The 20,658-nt window shown below is 40.9% G+C and overlaps 1 long non-coding RNA gene across 1 annotated transcript in view; it reads right to left on the reverse strand.

The window, feature by feature from the left end:
• Positions 1-12,085, reverse strand: part of LOC109283590 (uncharacterized) — an 82,695-nt gene extending 70,610 nt beyond the window's left edge. Inside the window, exon 1 of the long non-coding RNA XR_002090814.2 lies at positions 11,884-12,085. This is a non-coding gene — a long non-coding RNA (uncharacterized LOC109283590). The remainder of the gene's footprint in view (positions 1-11,883) is intronic.
• Between the last annotated feature and the right edge of the window lie 8,573 nt (positions 12,086-20,658).

Here is a 20,658-nt window from a genome sequence, read left to right on the forward strand (position 1 = left end):
AAGAAAGATATCCTTAGCAATAAATAGGAGATAGGTACTTAATCTGCTTGGGTGCTTTTGAAAATCTCGCTAGTTGTTAGCTGCATCTTTAGGTACCTGAACTCTTTTGAAAACCTGACTCTTAGCAGCATATGCCCCACATGTTTGAGAATGGGATGTAGTCCCCTGAATAACATATGTTTCCAAGAATTTAAAAAAAAAAACCTCACTGTAAAACTCTGCATCATTAAATAGTTAGAATTTTCTTTAGCATGCATCAGGAAAATCATTTGACTACATAAAAAGTCTTTTACTACCAAAGAGCTCTCTGAAATTCTGGAACCTGTTAAGTGTTCCACACAAAAAAACAAAAAAAAATCCAAAACATGCATGCTTTTTTGGAAGATAACAAGTAATAAAACTCAGTATCAGTTAAAAGCAACAAAAATGCTGGGGTAAGACATAGAATTTATTTACTATACTGTGTAATTATACAATACTGGGCAATAAACCAGAACTCACTAAAAACAGCATAGATCAATATGTGTTTCAAATAATTAACAGAGTGGCAAAAATTTGGATAAATATGACTATAGTTGCAATGAATATTACCAAGCTACAAACTGCTGGTTGCAAACCTTCAATTGATAGGAAGAATTAAGGCATTCCTGAATAAACAAACACAGGAAAGAGAGGACGAGTTCAATAAAAACTAATGTGTTATATTCACTCATAAAAAGCTGTGGATTTGCAATTTGTGGCCTGTAGTCAGTGTAAATGCATCCAAGCTAACTGTTAAGGCCAACCATTTCAAAAGGACTCAGCACTGGCAGCAAGAGCCAGATTTTCAAGACAGAAGAACATGTAGGATTTTCAAAAGAGTTCAGGTTGCTGAATGGTGAACTGTTTTGAAAAATCAAGCCATAAAAGTATCTCAAAAGTCAGAACTGCCTTCAGGGACTTAATGGAACCATCTTCATTTAAAAACTAGACTTCATGATTTAAAGGGCTGCACCATGGTCCCCATTCATGCAAATTCCAGTTTGTTCTTGGCTCACCTAACCAAGCATCAATGCATTACCACTGATTGCTGAAATCAGGGCTTGTCCACTATGTGGGCAAGGCTCTCTCAACATAAATTGCTAAACAGTCCTTAAAATAAATTAACTCAAAATTGGTAGAACAAACATTTTCTCTAGCATAAAATAAATTAAAAGTAAAACCTGGTAAGGAAATAGGCATGCTTTCTGCCTTGGGAAGGAATATTTTCACATTTCTGTAAAAAAAAAAAAATCTTATAGTATTCAGATCTTGGAAGCAAAACTATAGATGAAGTCCAAGAGAGTTTTGTACATGTATGAATCACATGTTCAGCAATATATCTCTCTGAAGGCATGTATGTACCTCTATCAATGAGATGCTTATTAGAAACACTGTAATCACTTGAGTTTTGCTTTGACTTCAGAAAGCATTCAAGTTTGAGCTTTTTTGGCAGAAAGAGCACTGACTACTGCACAGAGTGCAGGGCAGAACAGTTACATTTTTATAGGCTTAATGTGGAGCTCTTTCTGTGCAACATTTTGTAAAAGTTCACTAGGTAACTTAGAAGTTAATTTATATCAGCACAACCATGAAATGAAGTCTTTGGCCATTTAGACAACACACACAAAACTATTCTGTGAATAAACAGCTTTCCAATTCAGAATCATCTGTTGTTTGTCTGACAGCTGCTCTCTCAGAATTAACATGCTTAGCACAGCCTACTGGTATATCAAAAGGGCTGCTACTGCATTGTGGATGGCAATGTCATAGACTGCAATTTCCTCTTTACTTTAAGTTGCAAAGGCTTCCTTCCATCTCTTCCTGTCCTCAAGTCAGAGAGAGATTCAGTTGTTGTTTGGTCTCCCATAATATGAGGTAGGGACAGCTAATAGGGCAAGTATCTGATGTTCAACATTAAGATATTTCCCAACGCTGGGAATAAGTTGATTCAGGACAGGGGATCAAACTCATTTGTACCTCTTCCCACCCCCCATCAGGCTATATCTGGACCATGGGACTTCTCACAAACTGAATCTTGACCCACCTCCGGCAGTGGACAGAGAGGCATCAGTGTTTACTGCCACAGGTGCCTGAGCTGTGGGAGTCATGGGGGTTATTGCAGCTATTGCTCACCCCCTGCTGCTGAAACAAGTCCCCAGTGGTGCTCCCTATCCCAGAGTTCAGCAGCAGGCCCTATCCCTCACCTCCAAATTCCCAGCCTCTCCAGGAACCACACAGGCTGGATGACATAGCTCCAGGGACTGGATCCATCACATAGGCCCTATGTTTCACACTCCTGATTTAAGATGTTGCATACATGGAGGCCCTCTGTCATGGTGCCTATGACACTTTTTCTTTCCTCAGAGAAGCAACTCATCTTATAAATGGGTAATCTAGTTGGTTGAAACAAGGGGACAGCAAAATCCTTGAAAATAGCCTCACAATATGTGCAATGCTGTACCAACAAAGTTTGGCACACAGGGCAAAGCCCGCAGTGGCAGCCCGCCCTCACCCCATGCACAGATCTGGGGGCACACGTCCCGCCACCCCCCACATGCTTGCATAAGAGTGCACACAGCAGTGGGAGCTGACCTACCCCTGTCCCTATGCCCCCACAAATGAGCTGCTTGTGGCTCTGTCCCACACCCCACCCCAGCTGGGCAGTACCTGTTGGTGCCCCTTTGCTTCAGTGCCCAGGGCGGTAGCCCTGTTCGCCCCGCCTTGCTACAGCACTGAACGTGTGGTTCCAACCACACAGCCACTAAAAACATCACACACACCCACTGCCTCTCGGGTAAACCACTTGTGACTGTGTCCCACACTCCTCCTCACCCCAGCTGGTAAGTGCCTGCCCCTGCCCCAACCCATTCCCTCCCTCATCACAGGGGCCTTGATCTGCCCCCACTTCCACCACACCAGAATTACAAGCTGGATGCAGTCCTTCACGCTGAAGAGCTGCTTATTGGAAATCGGATTGGTATCGGCTGATATGCCTCCTTAAAAATCGGCTATTGGTATCAGCCCCAAAAATCTCTATTGGTGCACCCCTACATAAGAGTGAATTTACTTCGCATATACTGAATTTTTGGTATAAAAAGGGTCATTGCATAAGAGCGAATTGGCACATATAGAACCCACATAAAGTGAGGGAAACCTGTATTACATATCAAAAAACTTGAAAATATTTCATTCCCAAGGTGATTTTCCATTTCACAGATTCTCTGTCTTGAATATTTCTCATGGTGAACAAGTCAGTGCAACTTCTCCTATATCTGTGCTGGTTTTCATAAACATTGGCATGCATGAATTATTGTAATACAAATCTTTCTATTCTGCGTTTATCTAGAACTTAGTACAAAGGGCCCCCAGACCCTGACTGGGATTCCCAGGTATTACAGTCATGTAGGTAAGGAAGAAAATACAAAAATAGAAGTCGCTGAAATATTTTCATCAGAATATTATTTGACATAAAATACATTTATAATTAAAATTAAAAGTTCATTGTGGTCCAAACTCTCCAGGTTTTCAACAAAGTATTGGAAAATTATTTTTTTTTTAAATAAAAATCTTCCCAATACCAATAGGGGGGGGGGGGGGGAGGGGAGTGTTAGGCAGATTTAAAATTAAATATATTTTATTTTTAATTCAACAGGGGGGTTGAAAAATAAATATTCTCTGTTGATTTTCCATAAAAAGAATGATGGTAAATTTTGATTAAATGCTTTTTTTTCCTTCTTAAAATGCCAACAATTTTGTGTCAGCTCTATTAAATTTATAATGATGATATCATTGGTGAGATGTTTAATGTCAACACAAGGGGAAGGGCCATCTGATAATTTGTTTGTTGGTAGCTCTTCCAAAGAGTCATTCCAAAGATTAGAGAAGCATGTATTAATAGATTATATATTTTCTTTAACAATATTTTGTAACACACATTTTTACATTAATGAGAACCTGCAAGAGATGCTCAATGAAAACTTTAATGGTATATGTGCCAGTCATATTTCAGTTCTAAACCACTTGCTAGTCACACTTCACAGATCTTTATTCTGTTTAAGAAGTTTCAGACCTTAATTTTTTTTTTTAAACAAAGTGCTTCCTTCAATGGAACAAAAAATTCAGATTCTTCTATTCTCTGACAGAAGTGAAAAGGCATCATTGTATAGCATTAAGAAAACAGTAGCCTATTAGCATTAACAACAATAATGCTGGGAAGGAATTTGGGAGTTTTGTTTATGCACATTAAATTTCAAACAAGTGGTTCTTTCGGAGCTCAAGTGGTTTTGTGTAGAGCTGTGTAACCTTCCTGAGCCTAACAGTTGCCGTCAAGAAAAAAAATCCTGTCTCCATGGAAACATTCGAGGTGGACCAAGCATGGATTAATCATAATACAATGAATCCTTTTGCAAGGTGCTGGAAAAAAATCCAGTTTAAAGTGAGTACTGCTGTTCCTTCCTTCCATTCGCACTGGAAAGCCTGGGAAATTGACCACAGATGCATATGTGACAGATGCTTTAATTAGTATAGTAGTAAGTTAGGTTCTTTCTTACCATGAACAAATGCTTGGTCAAGGACATTTTTAACCTTAAAGAAGGAGAGAAGGCAAAGTAAAAATAAATCACAACTCATGGTTCTTTTTTTGTTCACTACTGACTTTATCAAATTAGCTCCATTTAGGCTGAAAATTCATGAAAGGACATTTGTACATTCTCAGCACTGGAAGCCCAGTCTGATGTGTAAAATGCTAGTTCTGTTTTTGTTTCAAATGACTATACATCATTCTCACCTACTACTGGAAGAGAAGGTTCTATAACCACAGCTTAGTTGGCAATTCTGCTGATGCACGAAGATGAACAAACAATAAAAATGTATGCGAAGGACAACCCCTATAGACAATGATCTGTATAAAGAGACCACCCAAAAAGAAAACTATGATTCTACTCTGCCTTTATGAGATCACTTCTTCTAAGCAAGCTTTTTGCCAGTCTCTTGACTTGCCACAATAACCAGATTTGTGTTGTAATTCATCTCACTTTTTAAAAATACAATGTTATTGCAAAGATGTTCATTAAAACCCATTTTTAAACCAGGAAACTAAGAAGGAAATACTCCAAGGATGTGACTCCAAGGGCAACCTATCTTGACTTGAAAGTAAACAGGGCAGTGAATTTTTTTTATAGCAGTAAAATGCTTTTCAGAAAAAAAATATTTACAATGGTTTGGAGAGCATTTCATATTTTGCATTTTACAAGAGCATTAATTAAATGCCTTCAGTTTAAAAGTAATGCATTTTTTTTTCTAAAAAGCAGTCAGCCTGAAATCTGAGACTCAAGCTGGGTCTTCTGTCTTATGTCATCACTGGTAATTAAAATTATTCAAGTCTAAATATAAATCCAAGAATATCTTTGTAACCCTATTGTTTTCTGTAGATTTTATTTAGTAAATCATCCTTAGATTGGAATGTAGCTTGCAGAACTGCATCAGAGACTGCCACTCCCTTAGCTGTTGGCTCCTGCAACTTGAAAAAAATGACCAGAACAGAGAAAAATCTCATCTTTGCCATTCAGGCAAGCAGACAACTCTGAATTTGCAAAAGTTACCTTAACTTACCACAATAGGCACATCCTAAGAAACAGAGTACATGAGTTCAAGCATACATTATTATTTATATACTGACCCATGTACCTCGAGTGACTTGGTGGATGTGGCTATGCATATATAGCAGCACAGTGTGGGCTAGCAGTATTGTGCCTGGCAAGAGTTCAGATAGGCATGAGCAAAGGATGATAGGACATATCTTCTGCACTGGCCTGGCTTAGGATGATAGCTAGGAGGACTACAACCAAACCAAACCAAACACAAACCTAATTCCAGCAGAAGAAAATTGAAGCCAAGTTAACAATTTTTAAATTACTGGTTTTACTTGCTCCAGTTTTATCAGACACAGCTTGTTCAATTTTTGGCTGGAGATAATAGCTCCAGCCACCAAACTGATTGCAGAAGTACAGCAGAAGTGTATGAGTTTTGATTACTGTGAGAAATATGGGCACAAGAGCTTACCAGGAAACATGGTTCCTGTCCCACAGGACATCTTTTTTATAACAAAAATGTCTCAGTTTCCTGCAAACTGAAAGTTCTCTAGAGGCTGCTCAGTGAAATCGATGCTCCTGTTGGTTTCACTGCTAATAGCAACAGACAAGAATGTCAGTCTCATTTAGGCAGGGGGCTTTCAGAGTCCCTGAGTTTGAGGTAGACCTGCCAGCCTTTTGCTTTAGGGGCAGGGGTCCTGAGTCTCCCAGGCTCCAGGGCAGACCCACCAGATAGGCTGCTGTGAGGCCCTGGACCCTCATTTCCCAGGATCCTTGGCTCTAGGGAACCCCTCCAGTAACCCAGACAGGGTACTAGCCAAAATGTGCCTTGGATTTGGTGAAAGTTCCTCAAATTTATTTGCTCTGAACAAAACATTTTGAGCTCAGTGAACTGGTGTTCTCCTACAGTTTTTTTCATTGGAAAACATCTGGTCTGATCAGCCAATCACATCTTCATAGAGTAAAATACATTTCTATAACAAGGGGGTTTTCTTCTCTATCAAAGTAGATGAAAAGGGGAAGGAGTAATTTGTTAACTACTACCCATGGAATTTCCCTACACTGTAAACACAGAGCACAGTATGCAAGATATTTTTGCTAAAGATATTTTTGCCACCAGTTCTCTCTGTATCTAATGGCCAGTCTCTACATTTGTTTCCTTATGCTGCTCAATATACTGAAACCACTGTCTGAGGATTATATTATATATTCCTAACACATCAACTACTAAAGAAAAAGAAATCTGATAAGCAATGCTTCTATCGTTTGAGCCAGAAGGGACATCTAGTGGTTCTCATAGCCTCTGCATCACAGTAGGGCAGATTTCATAGTTCTCAAACCAAACCTAAGAGGCCCAGCTCCAATCCATACTATTTCAATGAATTAAATTCTACAACCTCCTCAACTACTGCTATAGTGAGCAAGCCATTTATCCTACCAATATTAAGTTTGTCCTGCTAAGATGGAAATGTATTGTTCAGTTTTCAATGAGGTATGTAATAATGGATTTCAGTCCCCTTTTGTGTATTTTCAGATGGATATGTCTCCTTTTCTTTAGGTTGATTGGAGTTAATTTTCTTAATCTTTCCTATAGTAAAAAAATGAATAAGCCTATTAACATTTTAAGGGACTGAATATATTGGAGTAAAGGTCTTTAATAGCATAAAGCATTCCTTTCAGTCAGAGAAATATATGCATTAGAAGTACACATGTGCAGAAAGAAAAAAAAATCAGACACATTTTTAAGCAAGGTAGATTCTCCTTTGGTATGGGCCTGCAAAGGGAGCAGGGAACTTGGCCTGCTACAACTGCTGAGTGACCCTCTGGGATTCTGCTTTCAACCTCTTCCATCCCAAATCCAAGGTATGCAAAGGGGGATGGCCTCTCTGACCCTGGGTATGGATTCTTTCTTCCTCTGACAGCACTGCAACTGTGCTTTAAAATGGACCCCAAAAGGCTGAGGAATGCAACATGAATGGATACTCTAGAGCTTAGGACAGACCCTGTATAATGACCTAATCTCATCATGTTGCTCAAATGCACCACAGAGAAAAGAAAGGGGAAGAGAAGGTTTCACTCCCGTATGCACTGCATACTCACATGGCAGTCAGACACCATTCCTATTTGGTTCTGTTCCTATCTGATTCCTCCTTACCAAGTGCTGTAGTTTGGAACTATCTCCCTTTTCCCATGGACTTTCCATAATGCTGCTGAAACACAAAGGTACAGGTACTTGAGATGGCTAAGTCTCAGTCTTTCATAAGGAGATTCTGCAGTCATGCCACTTTCTCGCTCCTGCCTGAGGGCCCCCCTCACCCATCACATCACAAAAGCTACCTAAACCTTTGACGGAATTCCTCTTTCCCTCAATAACCACTAGAGAGGTCTTGAAGGCTGTGTATGGGACTGCTCTTATAAAGATGACAGGCACACACACAACGATAGCTAAGGGTATATCTCATCTGTCTTATCTAAAACAGGGCTATGCAAAAGATGGTAACCAGGACCAGGACAAACACAAGCCAAGTTATCTGAGTTATTCAGATGAAAATACTTAGGCATGAGGGACTGCTGAATACTCAGACAAGTTAATGGTAAATAACACAGGTCTAACCTCTAATTTATTGGCATCTCTATTTTTTACATAGGGCTATTAACATTAGAAACTTTTGGGAGGCCAGGTGTCCCCTGAGAAGGGGCACATGGCTCTTGTACATCTCCCATTGTTCCATGGCTTTGTTCCATAGCTTCCTGAGCACATCTGGTCCTCCTCCCCTTGGTTGTGCCACACAGTCCTAGGCACTTAAATAATTTCATACCACATTTTGCTCCTTTTAGCAGCAGAACTAATGAGATTGTCTGAGGGGGAGACGTATTTTATTCTGGCTCTGGTATCACCAGCCAAATGACTACTTGTGTACCAATGCAATGCTGTAATTTTCCAGGGTGTGCAGTGCCAGCTATAGATATGAACCCACAATTGCCAGCATCCTACCACCCTGTTGCATTACTCTGAGCATCTGTAAGAGAGGAGGAGGACATTTCAGTTGGGAGGGCCCCCTTCCTCTTCCACAGCTCTGCTTTCCATCCCCAGCAGCTTCTTCTCTCTTTTCCTCCCACTTTTATCATGACCCAGGTGCCCCCTTCTTTGGCAGCAAACAAGATGCATTGTATGCCATAGTGCAAGATATTCAGACCATTGGTTAAAATGACCTCACATACATCATGTAGAAGAGGATTAAAACACTCCAAGTTTGAATTGCTTTCTGCTTTATGACCTTGACTGAGAGAGACACAAGAACACATCCATTTCAAGGACAGCATTCTCCCAGCCTCCCCTCCCTGAAACTCAGTAGGACATGTCTTATCTGCCTCCCCACTCACAGATGTTAGACAACAAAGAATCACTGTGCGATCTCCTCTGGATATTCCCAGTGTAAGCTAAATGGGCTTGTGACTTAGTGCTCTCATTCATTTTTCTCTTCCTCAACACATGGTATCACAATGAAAACAACAGGTTAGGTCAGATCTACTCTGTTACCAGAGATCATATGACTGCAACATAACCTTACAGAATTAGCAGAGCATTATTGTCCTCTTCTTTTGGGTTGTGAAAGAAGCCAACTGAGTGGAGCTTGTAGGACATGATGGCACTACAGCATTGGTCTGTTTTACTGCTTGTCCTCTGTGGACAGCTAAATCTGCTAGAGATAGGAAGTGCAGATAAGGATTTTAGTTAACACTTAACTGGATTTACTAAGAAATGCAGACACCAAGCCTTCTCCTTCCAGCATAATTGAAAACTTCTAGATTCAGGGCAGCTGGAATCCTATACAGTATAGGAGGAATTTGAGGGCCTGGAGACAAGAGCTGGCAAGTTGCCACAGGATACAGCTTTCACCAAAAGTCCCTACCTATATTCAAGTATTCAATGATAGAGCAGCAGCATACTCTCTCCCCATCCCTTCCTCATCCCTTCCTTCCTGTCCAGTCTGCTGGAGAATACTGTAATCAGTTTATGCTGAGAAACTGTGCACATATATGTAGGAGGATGTATGAAGAATTTAGTATTAATTGCATTCTCAACTCTAAACATGATTTCAAAAATCAGCACTCAGGCCTCAGAAAGGCATGAGATTTGCTTAAATATAATGAGATTTCTAAAGAAAAATGTGGGAGTTTGGGGTATACTTGAATCCCATTTTCAAGCTTTTCTCTTCAACGCAGGGCAGCTAGAAATTTACAACTTTTACAACAGGTAAAAACTGACATCATCATATAAATACTGAACCACAGGGACTGGGAACACCAAATTATTTCAAGACAAAGTTGCCTGACAAAGCAGTTGACAATGTGTCTCTAGGTCTGTTCAGTGCTCCTGGCTCTATCAATAAAAATGCCATCTTGTGGTTGCTAGGTGGAGTGACAGTGCTGATTTGGGTAAAGCCTGTTTGGGTGTGGATTTCAGTATAGATTTGTGTGTTTCACTTGGCAAAATACCCTCTGAAGTTTTAGGACTCAGCTTTATGGAATGGGTTTGATGTTCCTGGGCCTCTCGTCAGAAGTAAAAAAACAAAACATGAGTTTCACTGTAACTTTGAGTTGCCAGCTTTAGCTCTTTCTATAAAGGCTTTGGAGAAGAAGCCCACCTGAATAATAAAGTATTGGGGTTGAAATCCTTTGATTTACTCAAAGTTCCTGGGTGGCCAAAGTTTCCTGACTGATTTATGGACATTATGTGAATGCAGTCCACCTGTTGGGACTGCTCAACTATTCTTAGGACTTAAAGATTTATTTGCGTTCTTTCTGCTCTTTGCCCAACAGCTGCAGAATTTCAATGAATGTTTTTTACTCCCCCCTCCAGCTTTATAGGCTTAGAGGAGGCAGAAGTGAGAACTTGCAGGAAGATAAGAAGTTCCAGGAACCAGGATGATTCCCCAACCCTTGAGTTAGGGTGATGTCAGAATGGCTTTTAGCAAGCTGATTAGCTATTTTCCCTGAGCTGCTACTGTCCTCATAACATATGCCCACTACCAACCTTACTCAGCTCTCTATGAACTTCTCTAGCTTTTTTCTTCACCTTCTTTCCCTTCCCTCTGCAAGGTCCCTTACTTCTTCCTTTGCCTTTTCCATTCTTGCTTACAATTAACTGATTTCTTCCCATCTCCTCTTCCACACTCCACAATCCAATAGAAAAAAGAACTTAAGCCACAATATATAAACAACAGTAGAAAAGAGAGAACATTAATGCTGGCAGAAAAAAAACCCAAGAATTATTTTCCATAGACTTAAAAAAAAATAAAACAATGTGTTTCTTTGAGATTTTTTCCTGAAAATTTCCAGTTTTTCCATTGAAATAGTTTTATGTAGATTTCAATCAAATAAAAAAAAATACTTTGACTTTCTTTTTTGCCTTCTACTTCCCATTTTTCCCTTCCCTGAAAGTTTCCCAAATAGGTAGGGAAAGCGAAAAGTAGGATTGGAAGGGACCTCACAAGGTCACCTAGTTCAGTCCCCAAAGACCTAAGGCCACCATCCCATCCATCTTCAAGTTCCCCTTTGAAATCATCTTTGCTGTAATATATCAAAGAATCTGCAATTGGTTGATGAGCTAGGGATATGGCAAGGCAAATCATAGTTACTTTTACCAAATGACCAAGAATTACACACAGCAATGCTACTTTCTTTCTTGCCACACTACTGTCACTCCTAGTACATTAGGGCACAACACGGTTATAGCTTAGAATGGGGCTTACAATATTAATAATAAAAATGTTATCCTTCTCTTCTGGGGCTATTAACAGAAGCCATTTTCTTCTCCCTCCAACAAAGCAGTAGGAGAGAGAAGATAATGGTTTCCTTGATCTAAAGCAAGTAGTCAGACTGAGAGAGAAAGAGCAGCAAGGCCATTACAATAGATAGAGATAGAGAGCCACAGAACACAGTTACTGGGGTTTTTGGTTGTAGTCATGTTGGTCTAAGGACATAGGCAGGCAAGCTTCTTTGAGTAGATGTGATATCTTTTATTAGACCAACTGAGTACTTGGAAAAAAGTTCTTTGCAAGCTTTCAGGCACAATCGCCCTTCTTCAGGTGTAGGGAGTCTTTGCTGTTCTGAGACTGCAAGGAATGAAAGAAGCTAAAAGTGTGATAAGATGCCAGTGAGAACGTAAACAGGTGGAAATTAGGAAAACAACAGGTAGAAAAGGAAAGTGGGGGCAGGAAACAAGGGGGGTGGGGGGGAAGCCAAAGGTAAGTAAGGGAGTAGTAATTACCCAAGGTTGCACTTGTCCACGTTGCTTTGTGAAACAGGCCCATGACAGGAAATCAATAATAGCTCAATCTGATGCGCTTACAGAGAAAGCAGTGGTCTCCGTTTCCAAAAAGTAAGTGGCTTCTTAAACACCGAAAGTCAGTACCCAGTTGGACATGTAGATAACCCACTGCACTTCTGCCCAGGCAAGGCAAGAGCAAGCCCTGGATGTTTCTCCCAAAATCATTATTGGGTTTGTTCATCACATTCAAGCAGAACAGAGCAGCCACTAGTTGGCAGTGTTACTCCACTAGAAATGCAGAAAAAGAACTATGCAATGACAGCACCAGTAATAATCCACTAGTACCTGACCAGCCACTGAACAGCACAGATTTTAACAGAGCAGTTTGGCTCACATAGATAGTAAAACCCCTGTGCTTAGAAAGCAGTTCTGGGCAGCAGTATTTGCTCAGATATGGATGTTCAAGTACAATCTTCAGCCAGCAGAATTTCCTCAATGGTGTTCGCAAGCCCTTTTAGTCATCCCCACTCTAAGTAGTTTTATTATTATCACTAGATCCTTGACAGCACTGGCCACCTCTTCTCCAACAATATGATAGATATCTCTGCTCTCAGTCTATCATTCTGCCCTATGAGATTTGAAAGTACCAAAATATTCACAATTGCATATGTGATTAACAAAAAATATTTATGCATTGGTAATAACTGTGCGTGTGTAAGTGAGCAGGCAGCTATTTGGATTGTCATTCGCACGCAATGATGCATGAACCCAATGACTGGATATGTATGTGATATACATGCATTTTCTGCACAAATCTCAGGTTTTTCATAAACTTTAACCATCTATACATATTTCATCCTTGTTCACATGATCTCACCGGCATAGAAATACTGTAACGTGCAAAATATTGCTGGCAAATGCAGTGGCTGAATTCAAAAGATTTTGAAAAATCTGGATTGAAAGTAACATAGTAAAATCCTTCATCACAACAATTTAAAACTGACTAAAAAGTGACTCTGTGATGAAAGTGTTTTCTTCTAAAAGTGAGCCTTGTGAGATCATTGCATCCAGTAGTTTGCTACTGCAGATCTCTCTCAGGCAATGACGACTGATATACATGCATGTAGTTGAGAAGATGGGAGGCTGTACTAGAACTGCAGCTCTGGCAGAAATTGTTCATGGGCTTAACAGATATTTGCTATCTTATCTTATTCTATATCATTTCAGTACTCTTCCAGCTTTGGAAAGTTTAGTGTGAGGCAAGAGGAAGAATGAAACTCTAACTTTATCACTCTTAAGATTTTGGAAAGTTGATTTAAGCAGTCAAAACATAGAAAAGATTTGAAAAAAATATCACTCCCACCCCACAAACATCTCTCAGCCAAAAAAGTAAAAGACACAGAAAGAGTAACATTTTGAATCTTGAACTCTTGTTCTAAAAATAATTTGCAATAAAAAACTTAAAAGGAAATTGCTTCAGTGTATAATGGAAAACAGAAACAATTGCAATATCTCATGGGGGTTTCCAACTAGCTCCACATGGGTGTCTCTATGCCTGAAAAGCTGCCCCCAAGTAACAGGAAGCAGCTGAGGTTTGTGGCTTAGTTCCATAGTAATTTCATTGCTGTGGGTAGTTGCAGGTACTGATTTCCTAATGCACATATAATTTAGAAGGGCTGAAGAAAGACTGAATTGAATCTGTAAAACTGTTACAGATGAGGGATTCCTTGAGGTTTCTCTGGGTCTCTGCTTATTTTGGAGACAACTCTTTCAGGAAGTGGGGGACAACAATTAAAATGTAACAAAGTTATTCAAGGAAAATGATTCAGTTTAGGGGGCTCGGAAGAGAAAAGAGGCCAGCCAGACAAAGCAGAAATTTTCTTATATTTTTTTTTAAATAAAAACAAAAGGGAGCTTTGTCTAGCTATTGTGCCCCAGGAAAAATATCAAGAGATTTAGCAGCAGCAGTAGCAGCAGCAGCAACACCCTTCTCTCCTGTGACTAGTAGCTACACCAACAGTTAGGCGAGGCATACACACATAGTACTGGGATTAATAGCCTAGAAAAAAAATCATAAAATCATAGAAAATTAGGGTTGGAAGGGACCTCAGGAGTTCATCTAATCCAACAGCCCTTTATATTGTAGGGATATGATGAATTCCATAAAACTGGGTGTGGGGAGACTGTTCCAGTGAACCAAGAGGGGAGTGAGGAAGGGGGATATGCTCCCTTTTGAAGTTCCCTTAGTTTCTCCACTGGCTGTTAGTTCAGCCAAGAAGACCTGTCAGACTTTTCCCCCACGAGCATGTTCATTTTGAATAAGCCCACCACAAACACGATGGCTGCCAATAATTGTAAAATATTTATTGAGAAAAGGTAAAGCTTAACAACAAACAGGATGATGCTAAAAATCCAATTTCTCTTTCTGATACAGCCATAGAATCTAATACAGATAATAAATATCTAGTTAGGTACAAAGGCTCCAAACACCAGGCACAGAGAATATCGGCATCTGATGTTTTGATATCAGGTTTTCTGTCTCCTCCTCCCCCTCACTTTTGCTCCCAGTTCTGCCCTCTTTGACATCATCAAACCAATCAGAATGTGTTTTTGGACAGCCTGGCTGAGTCCAGGTGAGCACAGATGTTGTGCTGCAGACCCATTTGTGATGCCACACACTGTACATGGAGGCGTTCCCAATGCTGTTACCTTGAAGTGCAGGGCAGGTTTTTGACCCCAGTTAAAAAAGCCCATGCCAAAAAAAAAAGTGGGTCAGTGCTCAAGGAGGCAGTGCACACCACACAAAACCAGAACCTGGCCAGCCAGAGCTATGCTCCAGCTGCCAGCCAGGCTTCCTGCCTCAGCTCCAGCCCCAGGAGGCCTCCAGGACCTCAGGTAAGGCTACTGGGGCCAGCACAGATGCTGGCCCCAGCCTCCCCTACCCCACCCAGGGTAACCTGCCACACGCCCATGTTGGTAAGTTGAGGGACCCACAAGATGTGCCACAAGGTGTGCCACTGCTATTGGACCCCAGGGAAACAAATATCCGCACTCATCTGGATGCAACCCCTATGACCAAATATGTATATGTTTATCATACACAGAGGCCTTTTTAAGGCACTGTCTCAATCAGCTCTTAAACATATGCTAAAAAGTCCAAATTAGTTTTTCCGTTAGATTCGATTCTCCAGATCTACAAAATTAGAGAGCATATATTACTTTACTCCACAGTAGATCCCCCACTTTCATCAACTGTAGGTCTGTATTGGGATTAAAAGTAAATGTAGCCTTTGCACAGTAAATGAAGTAAAGCATTACCCTTGCTTTCATTCTCACTCATTGGGAATAAGTGACACAAGGTACTTTTTGGCCTGAATCAGTCTCCGCCCTCTGTGAAGCCATATTCACATGCAGCTGCGTTCCTAGTGAAAATCTAGTGAACCTAATTATTTGAAAGTCTGGCTCTTAAAAAAATTATCCCTAGAATATAGATATGTCTACACAACAAAACAGAGGTGTGAGTGTACTATGTTCAAGCATGCCTGTTCTTGCTTCACCTATCTGGCATGAGTAACAAAAGCATTGAAGATAAGGCAACAAGAGCTCCAGCATACACTGGTAATCAAAGGGTCGACCAACCAACATGGGATATCATGAAAAACTTGGGGGTACTTAGAAACACCTGTAAATGATTTAAAGATTCTCCAGGATGTCAGGCTATTCCAAATTTCAAGCCAGAGCCACAAGAAAAAGTTTTTCCTGACACACCATCTCATCCACCTTCTTTGTTTCACAACACCAATCCCCACCAGCCTCTGGTCTCACAACCCTTCCTGGTTTTATAACATCTTTGTTTCAAAACACCAAACTCCAGCTACTTGTTTATAACTCTTGAACACTCCTTAGTTTCACATCAGCAAATTCCACTAGCTTCTGCTTTGTCTGGTTTTCCTCTTTTCTCTTCAGAGCTCCTTAAACTGAACTGTTTTCCTTGAACAACTCTGTTACATTTAAACTGATATTTTTTTCCCTAGAAAGAATTTTCTCCACAAAATAAGCAAGGACCCAGAGAAATCTCAAGGAATAATCCCTCATCTGTAAGACCAAACTCCACTGACTCCTCTGTTTCAGAACACCTCCTTTGTTTTACAACACCAAAACACAAAAGATATAGTAGAATTTGAGTAGTAGAGTTACCCGATTTAAATGTAGGTACAATTCTAATACCCAGCTGGATGCATAAGCATTCCCATTATAACAACAGGATCATTTTCCAGAGACACTCATGTCTCCCTATATCCCTACAATGGGAGCACTTATGCACCAACAGGGATAACAGAATCACACCTATGGTTTAGTTGGGTAACTCAGCTGATCACAAGCTGCACTTGGTTTGTCTACTGCGTGAGAAAGAATTCTGTCCTAGATGTCAGTTTTTGTCCAACAGCCTCACTTTGGTGGGCCCTAGCAACAAGTAGATGTCAGGGTTTACTTAGTAGACTTGAGACTTTGGCCTCATATTAGAAATGTAACCAGAAGGTATCAGATAAGAAACTGGACAAAACACAGCAGTCAAACAAAAACTGAAGGACATTAAAAATGAACACATGGAAAGATGATACTTTCAAATGGATTTTTTTTGTGTCAACATTTAGAATGAACAAAGGAGATTGTCTTAGAAAGGCACCACTTCTGATAGTTAACAACCAAGATTTTCCAACCAATCTGTGAATTTAGGTTTCTCCCTGCTGCACAAAGCTGTGGAATGCAGAAGTATTTAAGCTAGCTCCAAGCTAATTAACCCTGATGAAACTGAGACAATGATTAGGCAGCTAATGTACCAAAATCACTGCTTACCTTATTGACCAACACTGTTGCACCGTTTCCTTAGGCTCTCTCATCTGTTTGTATATACCTGCTATTTCTTGTCCTGTACTTGAGATCATAAGCTCTGGGAGGCTTATACAGTCTTTCTGAGAAAGTTTAATAAGCCTGGGCTGAGAGCCAGGCTACCATGGCTAAATTCTTTCTGGTACCTGTTTAGTGTAACTTGGGCAGCTCAGCACCTCGCTGCAATGTGGACATACCTGAGGTTACATATCTTTTATTCTAATCTCATATAAGATGCATGTGTATACCTTCCACACTACTATGCAAACTACAGTCAGTAGGTGTTACCCAAACAAAGCATCACCTTTCTTTGTACCTGATGATTAGTCATGTCAGAAGTAGGCTGTTGCCTATGAAGGTTTATACCTCTCTGAACCAGTTAGTCTCCAAGGTGCTGCCCTGCCTTGCCTTCTGTCATTCTCTAAAACCACTCATTTAAAAACTATCTTTTAGACAATTTGATATATTTATATTCTGAGACACTCATAGGAACCCATCTTTGTCACCCATTGTGAGCACAGAAATTAGAAAAGAAAAAGGGACATTGGTAAATTCTGTGTGACCTCAAAGAGTCCCAAGAAGATTCTTTCCTAAGAACCCTTTGCCGTGTTGCTCATAGAATCGTGATGATGACCATGAAGCTGAGGTCATTACTAGGGCTGTGCAAAATTTCCCCACCAGTTTTGTTTCGATGCTGTTTCGACTCATTTCGAGGTCAAAACATCAAAATCAAAACAGAACAGATATGGTCAAAACAGCCTCAAAACAAAACAAGGCAAGTCAAAAGGTTTCAACATTTCACCCATAGGCTACAAAGGGGAAGGTTGAAACAGCCTATAACTTTGTCATTTCTGGTCTGATTTGAATGAAACATGTAGAAATGGTAGCCTCTTCTAAGGGCGTGAAGCCTGCCAAGTTTCAAGGAGACAGGTGCAGGGTGTTCAGAGAAACTGCACCCCAAAGTCTTGAAAGCAAAACTTGTGTCACATGTATGTGTTAAGCCACAGCAGGGTCAAAACTGCAGGCATGCTAGCCCCTGTGGAGGCCACAAAGCCTACCAAGTTTCAAAGAGATAGGTGCAGGGGTTTGGGAGAAACTGCACCTCAAGCTGCAGACAAGCAAAACTCAGGACATGGGTGACACTGTGTGTGTTAAGGCGCAGCAAGGTGAAAGCTGCAGGCCTGCTAGCCCCTGCTGTGACCCCTGCTGTGGCCATGAAGCCTGCCAGCTGTTGAGGAGATGGTAGCTGCTGACAGGCAAAACTCGTGTCACGGGTGTTTGTGCAACCGTGTCTGTCTTGGGGCACCCGGGGCGGGGAACCAAAACAGGCCTGGCTGCTAGGCCCTGCTGTGGCCACAAAGCCTGCCAGCTGTCAAGGAGATAGGTGCAGAGGGGTGCTGGGGCCCTGCACCCCTAGCTGCTGACAGGCAAAACTTGTGACATGGGTGCCTGTGCAACTGCTGCCATCAGGCAGCAGGACTGAAGATCCCCCATCACTTGCCACTACAGACCTGGGGGTAATAATTGACCACAGTATGAACATGACCCGGCAATGCGATGCTGTAGCCAGCAGGGCCAACAATACCCTGACATGCATCAATTGCCTGCACCTATCCCCTTGAAACTTGGCAGGCTTTGTGGCCTCTGCAGGGGCTAGCATGCCTGTAGTTTTGAGCCTGCTGTAGCTTAACACATACACGTGACGCAAGTTTTGCTTTCAAGAATTTGGGGTGCAGTTTCTCCAAACTCACTGCATTTATCTCCTTGAAACTTGGCAGGCTTCATGCCCTCAGATGCAGCTACCATTCCTGCACGATTCATCCAAATCAGGCCAGAAATGACAAAGTTATAGGCTGTTTTGACCTTCTCCATTATATCCTATGGGCAAAACATCAAAACAGGGTCGAAATGGCGAAACTGTTTCGATGGAACAGAACGGGCCAGCTGTTTCGACTTGAAACAAAATTCAAAATAGAACACTGTTCCATTGAAATGTTGAAACGTTGAAACGCTTGTCGAAATAGAATGCTGCCATTTTGCACAGCCCTAACCATTACCTATCACACTGACCAATATTGTCTCACTGTTTCCTTGGGCTCCAGCATCAGTCTGTCTGTATCCATCTAACACCTCCAGCCCTCCTCTATGAAGAGAAGATACATTTTGTTTTATCTGCAGTGTGTCCAACCCATGAATGTTCTGATCTATGACTGTTACTCCTATGGCAATATAAAGAATAAGAGAAGCAGAAAAACAACAGAGAACTTCAAGATACCATTCAGAAATGTAGCACAAGAAAAACCTGGCTCTCTTTCTAGACAGATACTAGGCAGCACCATATGAGATGTAAATGTAGTTGGTCTTCCTGGACACTGTGCAATATGCTGTTTGCTAAAATGCAAGACTGAGAATGACATAAAATATGAACTTCAAAAACATGAATAACAGAAGGGAAGGTCTTTAGTTAAGGCATGGTTTAATGGAAGGATGTAATTTTTAAAGCAACACAGAAAAATAACAGCATAAAAGGCTATTCAAGAAAAGAATTCCTTTCTTTTTTATATCCTTGTGACAAGGTATTTAGCATAATTCACAGATTCAGTGGAATCTAGCAGGGCCAAGCCATGAGCACTTCTGCTATGGCCTTAAACTTGTGACCTCTTAGGCTATCAACCATGCACCTTAGCACCCACACCACACCAGCCTCCAAGCAAAGAGTAGCATTTAAATGATCTTATTTTTGAAGGCTTAGTTTACACTACAAAGTTCTGCTTGCACAGCAAAGTGTGAAAAAAGTCACATTCCTTAGCACTATTGTTATCAACCTTTTTAGCTTCAAGGCACCCCTCAATGGACGCAAAGCTCCATACAGAAAATGCTGGGTCTAAGCTTTCACTTGTTTTTTGACTACAAAAAAATAAAAGAGCAATTCTTGTGCAGCAAGGAACCCTGGAAGACCACAAGAGGTAAGAATGTTTTGGGCACAATGAATATGAAATCTCTGGGTTTATCTTGTGAAACCTGTACAGGTATTTTCACATCTAATGGTGCTAATATTACATGGCTCCTTGCAACACCCTTAAAAAGACCTCATGGCACCCCATGGTGCTGTGGCACCATGGTTGAGAATCACTGCCTTAGCCAATGTAGCCATCTTGCCAAACAGGGATTCAGCTATCTTGCCATGGTGCAGATGCAGCCATACTGACAGACTGGGCTTTTGTTAGTTGAGTTTATTGTTGTCTGGGGAGATGGTGTATCTACGCCAATGGAAAACCTTCCCCTATTAGCATACAACATGTCTCTATTAGGGGACCCTACCCCCATACCTATGGCAGTATAATTGTATCTGCTGAGGCTGTCATATAGATGTGCCCCAATTCAATCAAGAACTAGTTTACAGTAAACCAAAACAAACTACTCTGCTGAATTCCATGTCCCTATAAAGGGTTTAAACACGTTTAATTAAACTAGTTTAAATTCACTGCGAGTCAAACTGGTGCAACTTTCTTATGTATACAAGTCCTAATTTGAAAGTGGTCAGCATGACCCCTGATGCATAGAGTTGTTTCCTTGTCCTAAGGCTGAGGCAAGCCATTCAATATTCCTCCATTTGTTTTTTGTGCCAAGTTTTTCTAGCAGATACCAGAGTAATTTCCCTCACCCCTTTACAGCTACCTTTTCCTTAGACATAGATACTTGAATACAGTTCTTTCCCCACCCTCCAAACAGCACAGAAAGGCTAGAGGGCTTCATTTCTAGTCCAAAAAAGTAAGCTCATTGAACTTTTATCTTTGAAACCTCCAGTTACATCTGTATTTCTAAAACTACCATATGAGACAGGGATTGGAGGATTAAACTACAGGTCTTTCACCTTTCAGTGTC

The sequence above is a fragment of the Alligator mississippiensis genome, chromosome 4, assembly GCF_030867095.1.
Source record: "Alligator mississippiensis isolate rAllMis1 chromosome 4, rAllMis1, whole genome shotgun sequence".
NCBI lineage: Eukaryota > Metazoa > Chordata > Crocodylia > Alligatoridae > Alligator > Alligator mississippiensis.